Genomic DNA, 13,880 nt, shown 5'->3' on the forward strand with positions numbered 1-13,880 from the left:
ACCAAGTTTCACCAATTATGTCAGTCTGCTCGAAGCACCTGCTCTGATCACTTGCACACGGGCTGATAAGGCATCCTCTTTATATTGCCATTTTTATGTCACCATCACTGACTCCTATCACACTACGTTAAAAGGGGCTGTTTGTGCATTTCTCTCCTCTATACTCCAATATGCTGGAGACTCTGAGGGCAAGTGGAGTGCTCTACATGTTTGGGAATCTCCAGTGCATGGCATTGGGCTTGGCAACAGCAAGTCATCAGTGTGTAGCCCAAAGCTAAACACACAGCAACCTCAGGACCTTTGCATTTGTTTGCCTGGGAAATCTCTCCCAGTATTGCTGGCTTGGTCTTGTCGTCAGGTCTCCTTTCAAATACCACCTCTTCAGAGAGACCTTTTCCGACCCCTTAACCTAAAGTAGTACTTGCCTCCCCCTCTCTCCCCACCTTTATTACATCACTCTGTTTATAATAATTCACTATTGTATAATCACTTGAAAGCATTGACCTTGCTTACATTAGAATGTAAGCTCCATGAGGACAGAGCCCAGCTGGATTTGTTCAACACTGGCATACAGTAGGAGCTATATGAATGTTTGTTGAATAAATAAATGAATCAAAGTGATGTGTGTTCAAACTGACTCCTTCAAATGCACTTTGCACAATGAATGCATCAATGAATGGATGGATACCAAGTCCTCGATAACCACGGGCTACTGAATGAGAGAGCTTTAAAAAATATGAAGTGCAATACAAATGAGAGACATCGTTCCCAACATTGTTATCCCAAATTTATCGCCATCAATCTCGGCACTAGCAGTGTAGTCACAGCTAATCAGCCTGCGCATACAGCTGTGACAGTATTTTAAAAGGCAGTCACACGGGTCTCCATCTGCCAGAAACGCAGTCGCCTCTTCTGCTGAATAAACCCAAACAGGTAAATGGTGCTGATGTGACAGCTCCTTTATCACCAGCCTTCTCTGCTTAGGAACTTTTACTTTGAAAGAAAGCGTTAACTATTGTTTTAAATGGGAGGAACAGAAAAGAGGGCAGAAAGATTAAAAAAAATAAAAACATCTCTGGGTTTATAATAGAAGCTAGACCTTTAAGCAGGACAGTGCCTTAGAAAGCAATGCTTGGGCAGAAAGAGAAAGATCTGGGGACAGATCCCAGCGCCATGACTGAGTCAGCTGTGTGTCCAAGGATGTCATTTAACCTCACTGAATGGTAGCTTGCTCGGAAGGCACCTAGGTTGAGAATTAAACATGCCCAGCACCTAGTAGGTCCATCATGCATATATACTGAATGGACAACTGGGTGGCTTTTAAGGGCACACAGTAGGTGTACAATCCATGCACGCACTTGCTCTATCTGCCTCCCAACGGTTTGGTCTGAGCTGCCCCTACTGCTCACCCCCTCCTTCATTTCCCTGCACCTCCGCAGTCTCGCCACTCCAAGCCCCTGTTCTCTCATTGGATGACTCATGTTGACCAACTCATAATTCCAGCGGAGGGGGCACAAAGCAGTTAAGAGACGCTGCAGTGAAAATGAGCGCTGCTCATGTCCCATCCTAGTACTGAAATAAACACCAATTCAAAACCAGCCATTCTAGCAGCGGCAGGCACCGTGTGTCTGCAGGGAGTTGAATACGGCACACACACGGAAAGCTAAACCTTGCTGATGGGCATAGAGGTGAACCCAGGGATGTTCGCAAAGGGCTAACCCCACGTGGCCATACAATGGTGCATCTCCCGCGTGGTTAAACCCCATCGTGCATGCCAAGGTAAAGTCCACTGGTGCCTCCGACTCTGTTACCTGTAGCTTGTGGGGACAGGGCCTCTTTAATAAGTCGCTGGGAGAGGTGGAAACTAAATCGGCCTATAAAAAAAATTTAAGCAATGTTTCTCTCCAAACCATAAAGAGGCCCATTCTAACTCTGCGTTTTAACAGCTCTTATTTACCAACCCCCTCACCACTCTCTGCGACAGTTCATTATTGTTGTCCTGATGAATACAGGACAAGTTAACCTCTGAATGAGTCCCCGGCAGTTGGAATAATAAATAAGGCCTCTCAGGCACCCTTAGTGGGAGGATTGAAGGGGCCGGGCCGGGGCTCCTGGGCCCCCTTCTCGTGAAGCCTCAGGCCTCCCAGGGTCAGCGGCTGCAGTTCCATTTGGCAACCCCAGAAAGCGCCTTTCAGGGCTGTGAGCTGGGGCCATTTTCACATTTACCGCTTCACCGAGTCCCCATCTGATGGGGATGAATAGGCATTTAGCGAATTTACTTAGCGATGCTTCCACATGAAATCGTCTCAAAAGATGACATCTTAGGGGAGGGAGGGTGGATGAGGAGGGGGCTGAGGTTTCCAGGCCCAGAGCTTTTGGGCAAAGCCGCCTTTCAAAGCCAAGCGTTGTGTGCTTGGCAAAGGATCCTGATGGATTGTCTGGAAGGGTGGGGCGGGGGGGGGGACCCCTGCCTACCCCCTTTCCTAGGGGCCCGGGCCCCTTGCTCTCCCTCTGTGTGAAATGCCTGCTCTGAATGCTAAAGCCCATCCCCCCAGTCCTTCTCAAAAGGGAGATGGAACTTGGCTGAGGACCAAATTCTCCTATTGTTGCTTTCAGACGCCTGTCGATAATTGCCTACATAATATTTAGTTCTCTCCAGATAATTAACAGCTTGCGATCTGTTGACATTTTACCCCGTTCCAGTTTCTCGCTCTCTCTCTCTCTCTCTCTTCCACTCACGCACATTTCTCACTTCCCTTTCCTGGTGGAGTCATTTGCCAAATGGTTCCCACAGTTCATCCCTTGTATCTGTCTCGTCATCAATTTCCTCCTACTTTTTGCTGAAATGATTAGAAATCACGTCTCTTGGTCTATGCCAGTTCCTCTGCTTCCTGAGGATAACTGGGGCCCATTGCTACCACCATTGGAGTCACTGGGAAGTCTCTGCTGAAATAAGTAAGAAATAAATATTAAAATAAACTTACTGGGAGCCATGAGAATCTTGTTGGAAGTGAATAAAAAAATGAGTAATAAAATAATCTCCCAAGTCACAGCCATTTACTAAATGTGCACCATGCCCTAAGGCCATGGGAAAAGACTTTTGCCACATTTTATTGCATTTGATATTCACAACGATGCTAAAAAATGTAAATTTCGGCTGGGTGTGGTAGCTCATGCCTGTAACTCCAGCAGTTGGGGAGGCCAAGGCACGTGGGTCACTTGAGGTCAGGAGGTCGAGACCAGACTGGCCAACATGGTGAAACCCCATCTCTACTAAAAACACAAACAAACTAGCCAGATGTGGGCTGGCACAGCTGTAGTCCCAGCTACTCGGGAGGCTGAGGCTGAAGAACTGCTTGAACTTGGGAAGTGGAGGTTGCAGTGAACCCAGATCGCTCCACTCCACTGCAGCCTGGGTGAAAGAGTGACACTCTGTCTCACAACAACAACAACAAAAGGAATTTCACTCTCATTTTACAGACGGGCAACCAAGACTCAGAGAAATCATCCATTTAATGAAGTGCAGAACCAGAACTGGAATCTGGGTACAAATGTCACAGCTTGTGTTCTCTACTACGAGACTGCCTCTACAAATGATAGTGAATGAATGAGTGAGTGAATGAATGAAAGAATGTATTCCACTTCAAGTGCAGAAGAAAAAAAATACAGGTGCGATAATGTCTTCCTCTTCATAGCCTGGTCTGCAGCCCACTGCTATTAGAAATGCCCTACTTCAGGCCTCAGCCAATACCTATTGAGCAAAAGTGTGTTTTTAAACAAGATTCCAGATGATGCATATGCCCTTTAAAGTTTCAGAAGCATTGCTCTAAGTCAAGTATGACTATCGGTAGTTAATTCTCTACTTTCCATCTTTATCTGCTCCTCACGGTTTCTTCTGGAGAGCCCGGACTATGAACGAATTACTTTCATTTCAATAAGCCTTAGGTGTTGAGAGTATTAAATAAAAACAATACACCTAATACCTGTGCCATAGTACTCAGCATACAGTAAGCCCACGATAAATGTCAGCTGTTATATAATAGCATTATTATTACCATCTTGAGTATCAGAAGCTTAAGACACCTTGAACTGTGGAAAACAGTGTAAAGACCCAACCTGATTTGAACTTGGAAGGCTTTCTGTGCATAAGACCCATGGAACGTTCTGCAGAGCATAGTTTAAGAGATGTCCAAGGCCCCTTCCCAGCTGGTGTCAGACTTAGGGACTGGCTCCCAGAGGGCCATGGTACCATTGTGTATGTCTTATCTATATAACAGCTCTGGACATTAAGTTATGAAGGAAGAGAGGGCAGAGTTCTCAGGTTCCCATAGCGCCCAGGAGCCCATGCTGTATGGAAAAGGTGCTCTGGACACACAGAGGCAAGCAAGCAATGCCTGTTTGCTGGTGGCATGTGACAAGAGATGAAGCCTGCTCAGCTTCCACTAGGAAGGAGCCCAACACAAAACCAACTGCACCTCTCCGGGCTCCTGGTGCTCACCTGGCACTCGTGCCCCAGAACCCCTTCCCCACTGCAGGATACTGTCAAGGACCCTGCCAGAGGTGCCCACAGTCCAATGGTGGAGGCGACAGGACTAAAGCCAAAATTACATGCAGGATTTTGTAAATGTCAGGATTCAGGATTTCAAACCTCTGATGCTGCCAAGTGTGCACAGAGTCCAGGGGACACTGGAATTATTCCTCCTGGACTACAATGAACCAGCCACTGTGAGGCAGAAATGCACATGAAAGACTATGGGGAGGCCGGGCACGGCTGTAATCCCAGCACTTTGGGAGGCCGAGGCGGGTGGATCATTTGCAGTCAGGAGTTCGAGACCAGCCTGCCCAACATGGTGAAACCCTGTCTCTAGTAAAAAATACAAAAATTAGCTGGGTGTGGCGGCATGCACCTCTAATCCCAGCTACTTGGAAGGCTGATGCAGGAGAATCGCTTGAACCAGGGAGGCGGAGGTTGCAGTGAGCCAAAATTGCACCCCTGTACTCCAGCCTGGACAAGAAGAGCGAAACTCCGTCTCAAAAAAAAAAAAAAGAAAAAAAAAGGAAAGACTATGGTGTTGCATGAGGGACTGTGAAATCAGGTAAGTTGAGGAAGTTGAAGGTTGAGGGTTGAGGCGCTTTCAATCTGAGCTGAGAATAGACTACAACAGCGTTTCCCCAACTTCTGCTTCTAGTGTATCCATAATCTTTAAGTTATTTTATATGTATATTTAATTTAAATACCACTTTAGCTTCATCTTATGCACCAATGTTTATGATATTTGATGTACTTTTTTTTTTTTTTGGAGAGTCTTGCCATCTTAATCATTTTTCTGAGATCAGACGAGGTAGGGTGCGTTCGGGGTGGTATGTCTGTAGACCATCTTAACCAGTTTTCAGTGTACAGTTCACTGGTACTAGATGGATTCACACTGTTGTGCAACCATCACCAATATCCATCTCCAGAACTCTTCATCTTGCAAAACTGACACTCTCTGTTAAATAATAATTATCTTTCTCTCTTTTTTTTTTATAGCCCCTGGCAACCCCCATTCTACTTCCTCTCTACTATTTAAACTATTCTAGGTACCTGACATAACTGGAATTGTACAGGATTTGTGTTTTGGTGGCTGACTTATTTAACTAGCACCATGTCCTCAAGGCTCATCCATATTGTATCGTATCTTAGAATTTCTTTCCTTTTTAAGGTTGAATAATATTCCATTCTGATGTACCACTTGTATGTTATTTTTTCCCTGTTACACATTAAAAACATTAACAACCACATGTCTGTATACTTCCTAAATCAACTGGGCTGCTAGGGGCACACATGGAAGGGGTCAACTCTCCTGGTTTGCCCAGGACTGAGGGAGTTCCCATGACACAGGACTTTTAGTTTTAAAACTGGATGGTCCTGAGCAAATGAAGATGAGTTGGTGACCCCAGGCACATGGCTCCATTGAGGGCTGCACGACCACAGAAGAACTGCCCACTCCACAGAGGCAAAAAGCTCACCTTCCTGTGATGAACCCAATGTACAGAAAACAAGATCACAGCAGGGCCTATTGTAACCCTTTCCTATGCTTTTAAAATCATTATGAAAGCTTAGATCACAGCAAGGTAAAGACTGAAATACCAGCAATAGCAACATCATCATCTAACACTTGAGTGCCTACTATGTGGTATTTGCATCTATTAACTCACTTAATCCTCATGACCACCCTAAGAGGTAGATGCCATTACATTCATATCCATTTGTTATTATATAAATGGGAACATGTATGTACATGGATTTTTGTGTAATGACATATGCCACTTCTGTGTCTTATCAGCACATAGAGGCCGACTTCATCCTTTTAACGGTTGCACAGGATCTTATAGAATGGGCATAGCCGGCCAGGCGCAGTGGCTCATGCCTGTAATCTCAGCACCTTGTGTGGCTGAGGTAGGCAGATCACGAAGTCAAGAGATTGGCCATCCTGGCCAACATGGTGACACCCCATTTCTACTAAAAATACAAAAAAATTAGCCAGGCATGGTGGTGGGCGTCTGTAATCCCAGCTAATTGGGAGGCTGAGGCACGAGAATTGTTTGAACCTGGGAGGCGGAGGTTGCAGTGAGCTGAGACTGCACCACTGCACTCCAGCCTGGGTGACAAGAGTGAAGCTCCACCTCAAAAAAAAAAAAGGCATAGCCAATGCTCTAGTGATGAACACTTATGTCATTTCCATTTTCTCCCTATTACAGATACTGCTCAGATGATCTGCCCGCCTCGGCCTCCAAAGTGCTGGGACCACAGGCATGAGGCCTTGTGCCTGGCCTATCATCCACTTCTGTATCCACATCTCTGTCCATTCCACACCCTCTGCCAGGAATGCTCCTTCCTATGTCTTCGCCCAATGAACTGCGAGTGATATCGGGGAAGGAATCCCAGAGTCAGGGTACTCATGAGAAAATGCTTCATAATAACAATTGCAGAAAGATTTCCCTTTGTTGCTCATCAAGTATTAAGGGTTCGTCCTTCTTTAATTTTACAATAACCCATCCAGGAGGTACTCATTTGCGGATGAACAAACTAGGACTGGAAGAGCTTTCACGGCTTGTGCCAGGTCTTATGAGTGGTGGAGGGGAGATGCAGACCTCAGTGCCAAAGGGCCAGAGCCTGAGCTCTTATCAATCCCGCTTTCCCCGTGGTGAGTAAGCTTCAGGAATGTGATCCATTTCTGTAGACACAGAGGCCGGAAACAAACAGGAAACTGCAGCTGCCTTCTGAAGCCTTCCACTTCCCTTCCAGGGGACTTTTGTTGAGTGTAAGTTGCACAACAGGAGTTGACACAGGTAGAACCTCTGTCCAGGGTGTGTGTGTATTTCCTGTGCTCCTGTAAAATCTGAAGTCCAGCAAGTTTCCTCCTCTCCCTGCCTTCCATCTCGTGAATGGATTCTAACCCACCCTTCCATCTCGTGAGTGGATTCTAACCCACCCTTCCATCTCGTGAGTGGATTCTAACCCACCCTTCCATCTCGTGAGTGGATTCTAACCCACCCTTCCATCTCGTGAGTGGATTCTAACCCACCCTTCCATCTCGTGAATGGATTCTAACCCATCCTTCCATCTTGTGAATGGATTCTAACCCACCCTTCCATCTTGTGAATGGATTCTAACCCATCCTTCTGTGTCCGGAATTGGTAGGTTCTTGGTCTCATTGACTTCAAGAATGAAGCCATGGACCTTCGTGGTGTTACAGTTCTTAAGGATGGTGTGTCTGGAATTTCTTCCTTCAGACGTTCAGATGTGTCTGGAGCTTTTTCCTTCTGGTGGGTTCGTGGTCTCATTGTCAGGAGTGAAGCTGCAGACCTTCGTGGTGAGTGTCACAGCTCTTTTTTTTTTTTTTTTTTTGAGACGGAGTCTCGCTCTGTCACCCAGGCTGGAGTGCAGTGGCCGGATCTCAGCTCACTGCAAGCTCCGCCTCCCGGGTTCACGCCATTCTCCCGCCTCAGCCTCCCGAGTAGCTGGGACTACAGGCGCCCGCCACCTCGCCCGGCTAGATTTTTATATTTTTTTGTAGAGACGGGGTTTCACCGTGTTAGCCAGGATGGTCTCGACCTCCTGACCTCGTGATCCGCCCGTCTCGGCCTCCCAAAGTGCTGGGATTACAGGCTTGAGCCACCGCGCCCGGCCTAGTGTCACAGCTCTTAAAGGCAGCGTCTGGAGTTGTTCCTTCTTCCCGGTGTGTTCGTGGTCTCGCTGGCTTCAGGAGTGAAGCTGCAGACCTTGGCGGTGTTACAGCTCATAAAGGCAGTGTGGGCCCAAAGAGTCATCAGCAGCAAAATTTATTGCAATGAGTGAAAGAACAAAGCTTCCACAGAATGAAAGGGACGGGAGCCAGTTGCCACTGGCTAGCGCCTGCAGCCTGCTTTTATTCCCTTATCTGACCCCATCCACATCCTGCTGATTGGTCTATTTTACAGAGAGCTGATTGGTCCGTTTTGACAGAGTTCTGATTGGTGCGTTTACAATCCTTGAGCTAGACACACAGTCACAGAGTGCTAGGTAGCTAGATACAGAGTTAGCCAGATACAGAGTACCAATTGGTGTATTCACAAACCCTGAGCTAGACACAGAGTGCTGATTGGTGTATTTACAAATCCTGAGCTAGACACAGAGTGCTGCTTGGTGCATTTACAATCCTTGAGCTAGACACAGAGTCACAGAGTGCTAGTCCTCCAAGTCTCCACTAGGTTAGCTAGACACAGAGTGCTGACTGGTACACATACAATCCTCCTGTGAGATATAAAAGTTCTCCAAGTCCCCATCTGGTTCAGGAGCCCAGCTGGCTTCCATTCACCCAGTGGATCCTGCACCTGGGCTGCAGGCAGAGCTGCCCGCCAGTCCCGAGCGGCATCTACACTCCTCAGCCCTTGGGCTGTTGGTGGGACCAGGTGCCACTGAGCAGGCGGCTGCACCCGTCCGGGAGGCTCAGGCCGTGCGGAAGCCCACCGCAGGGGGAGGAGCTCAAACATGGCCGGCTGCAGGTCCTGAGCCCTGCGCCTGCTGGGAGGCAGCTAAAGCCCAGCGAGAATCTGAGTGCAGCGCCAGCGGGCCAGCACTGCTGGGGGACCCGGTGCAACCTCCGCAGCTGCTGGCCCGGGTGCAAAGCCCCTCACTACCCTGGGCAGTGAGTGCCAGCCGGCCACTCCATGTGCGGGCCCGCGGAGCCTGCACCCGTGCCTGCCGGAACGTTCCCGCCTGCGCCTCTCCCTCCACACATCCCTACAAGCAGAGGGAGGCAGCTCCGGCCTCAGCCAGCCCAGAGAGGGGCTCCCACGGTGCCGTGGTGAGCTGAAGGGCTCCTCAAGCACCACCAGAGGGGATGCCGAGGCCAAGGAGGCGCTGAGAGTGCCGGCTGGTAACACATTGTCACCTCTCACTTCCATCTTGTGAATGGATTCTAACCCATCCTTCCATCTTGTGAATGGATTCTAACCCATCCTTCCCCAGGGCTTATTTAGGGGAGGAGGAGACACTGCCACTGCTCTCTCCTCCACACACCAGAGAGTTTACGCAAGGACCTTATTGACGGCATCTTCTCACCTACTGGAACAATCAGGGAAGTCCAGGATTGGAGAGCAACAGTGAATAAAGGCCAAGTTCAGGACTCATCCAAAAAGAGACAAGAGCAAAAGAACTGTAAAAAGGACAAATCCCTGATTCAAATGTAGTCAAAGAACATGCATTTGTATGTTCACTGAAGCACTATTAACAACAGTAAAGACGTGGGATCGATCTAGGTGCCCGTCAATGGTGAACTGAATAAGGAAGATGCGGTACACATACACCAAGGAACACTGTGCAGCCATCAAAAGAACAAAATCATGTCCTTTGCTGCAACATGGATGCAAATGGAGGCCATTGTCCTAAGTGAATTAACAGAGGAGCAGAAAGCTAAATACCACATGTTCTCACTTATAAGTGGGAGCTAAAAATTGGGTTCTCATGGACATGAAAATGGGAACAAACACTGGAGACTACTAGAGAAGGGAGAAGAGGAGGGCAAAGGCTGAAAAAGAACCTAGTGGGTACAATGCTCACTTACCTGGGTAATGGGGGCCTTCATACCCCAAACCTCAGCATCACACAGTATAACCCTGGAGCAAACCTGCACACGTACCCACTGAATCTAAAATAAAACTTGACGTTATTTTTTTTTCTTTTTAAAAAAAGTTTAAAAAGCAGTCCAAATTTACAGAGAGACTTATTTTGCTAAGATATGGGAGGAAAGGTATGAAAAATGCTAAAGAGCATATTTTTTCTTGGATTCCATAGGCATAATTCCAGTCACCATGAACAACTGAGGAAAAGTGAACTGGATAAAATGCTGGCCCGACCTCCAGGCTCCTGTCTACCCCATCCTCCAGGAAGCAGCTGCAGAATCTTCCTAAAACATGAGTCTGACCATGTCACCCTTTGACTCAATACCTTCAGCAGCTCTCCATCATCTGTAGAACAATGTCCTCACCCCTTGGCAAGGCATGCAAGGTTGTTTGTGACCCGGCACTGCCTACTCAATCTTTGGAATTACTTGAAGTTTTCTAAATGTTCTGTGTTCTTTCATAACTCTAAGACTTTGCAAGCACTGTTTGGTCTCCTGGGAAAAATATGACTTCCACTTCTTCAATAGGTCAGGCCTTGTGACAAACGCCTGGGACAGGAGTGGGTAAGATGGTTGGGGCACCTGTCCTCAAGGAACGCAAAGAACACTGGGGGAGGCAGACATATAGGTAGGTCCCTGTGATATGAAGTGAGACAGCAGGTGAATTGAAGCACGGGCATTCAGGTGAGGCTACAAAAAGTATGCTGGGGACACCAGGGGACAGTACCTCCTTCTACAAAGGCAGGCAGCAAACTGGAGAATGACCTGGATGATACAACCCAATCAGTTTTAATTGGATTTACCTTTTTATTCTGACAAAAATGATGTGGCATTAAAACACACTCACTGCATTTGAATGGACCAGCAAACCATTTCACAAAGCCTCAGTGCTTTCACAGGACATTTGTAAGAAACACATTTTTCATTTTAAACATACACACGCCTTTCTAAGAGGCAGTTTATCTGAAGTTCCATCAATGAGAACTCTTAACACACCAGCCCTTCTTTTAGACAGCTGTAATGGAAAGGTAACTGACAAGAATCAGCACCCTGGGGCCATGTAGGAACCTGGGATGCCACCGGAATCATGAATGAACTAAACTGACACTCCGCTTGGTGGTTGGCAGGGGGAGGGCAGGGTTGGGATAGTGTGTGTGCATGCTTGTGCACGCACATATGTATATGAAGTCTATTTAATTGTATTTTGATTCTCTTAAGTCTGCTTGTCCTCGTATGCCATGAGGCATCTCAAATGTGCAGAACATTTAGTTAACCAAATTCTGATTCCCATACAATGATTTATTACAGCCAGTTATTTGATTTGATCTTCGGGGAACCAGGGGAGGTCCACTTCAGAGGGCATCGAAAGATTGAATCTTAAAAGTAAATACGATTTAAGTAGGAAAGCCAAGAGACGGCTACAAGGAAAGCTGTTTTCAGAGAGGTGTTTACAGTAGTTTCTCTCTGATCCTTGCCACTTTCTTGCTGTTTGATTCTGAGCAAGTTCCACAGGCTCGCTGAGCCTTGGTTTTCCAATCTGCCAAATGGCAGCATTTAACAATGGTCTATGAGTTACTTGTGTGTTGTGGGCAGGGTACATGCAGTGCCTGGTGCATAGCAGGTGCCCAGAAACTGGAGTTCCTTAGAAAGAAGTTTCTATATTCTTTGCTAGAAATGCAGAGGGAAAGGTATGCCCACCCCTTGCTAGTTTCCTCCCAAACTGTGACATTTCAATTCGTACACCTTGTGGTTCCTAGCAAAAATTTAAGCTATGTATGTTCACGTTGCTTGACTGTAAGCTACCTGAGGACAAGAACTTTATGTGGGTCATCTATGTTTCCTACTGTCCAGCACAGAGGCCTGGAGCATGACAGGTTCCATTAGCCTTATGCCTGTTTCTCTTGGGGTTCCCCAGGCCCATTTCACTGTAGCCCACAGAAACTGCTCAGCACAACTGTGTTGCAGGACAGAATGAGAGCTTTTGTCCATACCATCCCTAATGCCAGAAACATCCTTCCTACACCTTCGCCTAGAACACTGCTTGCCTTTGCAAAAGCTGGCTCAATGTCAGTTCCCCTGGGAAATGCTGGAGTATAAATGACCATTGAATGGCACTGAACTGTACTGACATGTTGACCTTTCTCTTTGTGCTTATGGCTGAGAACAGGTACCTTTTTCACCATTCATCCTGCCCTGGGTTTGTTCAAATAATCACCATGACCTATAATACTAATTTGTCCATTTCCATTTCACCACACAGGTCTTCCTAATGCACCAACACTAATGTATCGGAATTTGGAGTGGTTAAAATAATGCAGATCTGACATCAGAGAAATGTAGGTTTGAGCCCTAGTTCCACCACTTACTGGCTGTGTGGCCTTGGGCAGGTCATTTTTAGTTAGTTGATGCTCAATTTTGTCATTTTTAAAATTGAGGATAATAACACTATGTACTTCATAGAGCTGAAGATGTAATGAAATAAGAGGGAATAATCTGTTGCTTGCAACTACAAAATTCTAGCTGATACAGAAACTGGTACCAGAGTAGGGTAATGAGTGTTGAGCCAGTGAAAACAAGAGAGATCTACTACAGCTTAGGTAACCTAGCCCACAGAATGCTAGAATGTCAACTCTTATTATTGTTATTATTATGAATTCTCTAGGACTAGAGCCTGTACTGTGCCAGGAGTAGGATACAGCAAGGATCTCTAACTCCCAGAACTTTGGGATTGGGTCAGTTTGGATTTCAGCCCCAAGGTGAGATTGAGCTTGAAGGACAGTTGATACTGTCACCAAGCATCTCATTCTCCTTGGGCAGCTTGCCATGTTCACTAGCCTGTATGTATTGGAACAAGGTCAAAATGCATTGCAACACAGACAGGAGTCATACATGCCATGGAAAAACAAACACTGTGGCTTCCGCAACAGAGAGATAGATTCTGGAGGATCAAGACATGCTGCGTCCAGTATACTCTTTACCCATAGATTTCCAAGGTTGCTTGTTTATCTCAGAGGGCTGAGGAGAAATTTAAAAAGGATTTTTAGACAGATTTTTTTTTTTTTTTAAACAGAGGGCACAAGGTAAGAAGTAACAGTTTCTTGGCAAAGAAAACATCAGAAATGATTTAAATGAGAAGTTATCATATAGATCATCAGTGTTTAAGCTGCATCTGCAGGAACCCCAGGTTGGGGCTAGGCAGCTGGGGCCTCAAGACACCTCAGGTGAGGTTTCCTTACCGAGGATTCACTTCCACCTATATTGGGTGAAATTTCAGTTGAGCAAAAATGCTTTAGTAGCCTAAAAACAAATGTTCAAAAATGATTTAAAAAACCCTAGAAGAAAACCTAGGTAATACCATTCAGGACATAGGCATGGGCAAGGACTTCATGTCTAAAACACCAAAAGCAATGGCAACAAAAGCCAAAATTGACAAATGGGATCTAATTAAACGAAAGAGCTTCTGCACAGCAAAAGAAACTACCATCAGAGTGAACAAGCAACCTACAGAATGGGAGAAAATCTTTGCAATCTACTCATCTGACAAAGGGCTGATATCCAGAACCTATAAAGAACTCAATCAAATTTACAAGAAAAAAACAATCCCATCAAAAAGTGGGCAAAGGATATGAACAGACACTTCTCAAAAGAAGACATTCATACAGCCAACAGACACATGAAAAAATGCTCATCACCACTCGCCATCAGAGAAATGCAAATCAAAACCACAATGAGATA

At 46.3% G+C, this 13,880-nt stretch overlaps 1 protein-coding gene across 2 annotated transcripts in view; it reads right to left on the reverse strand.

Annotated features, from left to right (window-relative positions):
• The window catches only part of XYLT1 (xylosyltransferase 1), a 375,752-nt gene that overhangs the window by 56,961 nt on the left and 304,911 nt on the right, over positions 1-13,880 (reverse strand). The gene's annotated exons all lie outside the window — the stretch shown is intronic.

The sequence above is a fragment of the Trachypithecus francoisi genome, unplaced genomic scaffold, assembly GCF_009764315.1.
Source record: "Trachypithecus francoisi isolate TF-2019V2 unplaced genomic scaffold, Tfra_2.0 Lachesis_group15, whole genome shotgun sequence".
Classification (NCBI taxonomy): domain Eukaryota; kingdom Metazoa; phylum Chordata; class Mammalia; order Primates; family Cercopithecidae; genus Trachypithecus; species Trachypithecus francoisi.